This window comes from Mandrillus leucophaeus, unplaced genomic scaffold, assembly GCF_000951045.1.
Source record: "Mandrillus leucophaeus isolate KB7577 unplaced genomic scaffold, Mleu.le_1.0 Scaffold359, whole genome shotgun sequence".
NCBI lineage: Eukaryota > Metazoa > Chordata > Mammalia > Primates > Cercopithecidae > Mandrillus > Mandrillus leucophaeus.
The window spans coordinates 3,213,983-3,214,830 of NW_012103798.1; positions in this window are offsets into that span (position 1 = coordinate 3,213,983).

The window sequence follows — 848 nt, forward strand, 5'->3', positions numbered from 1 at the left end:
AAGAAAAGAGAAGAGAAAAAAGCATATGTGGCTCATAGCTACCAAATTAGACAGTGCTTATCTAAAGTCGTCACTGTTATCTGCCTCTGCTGCTCACCCTCATACCACCACAAAAAAGAAAAAATTCCTCTACAAGTGGACACATGCTGAAATAAACACTCAGGCGTCCTTGAAGGGAAGTAGTCACCAGAGGATGTACCAATGAAGGAGAAACCCTCTCTTGCGCTTAGGTGGGGGTGGGATAGATCAAGGCCTATTGATACATTTTTCTATAAGCTGCAGACCGACCACCTTCTTCCTCAGTGGTTGCATTTGCAAGTTGTAGCCTCAGTCTATCTCAGTTAAGCAAAGAACTCTATATAAAAATTCGTATTTGTGAAGGAGCTAAGTGGCTATTCAATTTAAATAAGAGTCTGCTTTACAAAAGGATTCGCTTTGGGATTGCCTAAGCTAGCGCATTTCTCTTGTGTGTTTAAAATAAATCCATTTATTTTTAAAAGATTTAATCAGATTGAGCCAACATCTATTGAATGAAATAAATTATCCCTACATGTGAAGGCTTCCTGAAAGTTGATTTGGGGGATGAATACGAGCAGAGAGATGCAATACGCATAGAATGTTAGGGCTGTGAGACAACACTGTGCTCACAGCATCTAGTTCAGGGATGGCAGATGCAGGCGGCTGGGCCATGGACAGCAGGGTGGCCTGCCCTACCAAGTCTAGCGAGGCCCCAGGCATAGTCTCTATCCACGCCTCGAGGCAGTTGCTACCAATAGATCTGTAGCAGCCGTAAGATGAAATCAGACATCCATGTTCTCTTTTTTTTTTTTTTTTTTTTTTTGAGACAG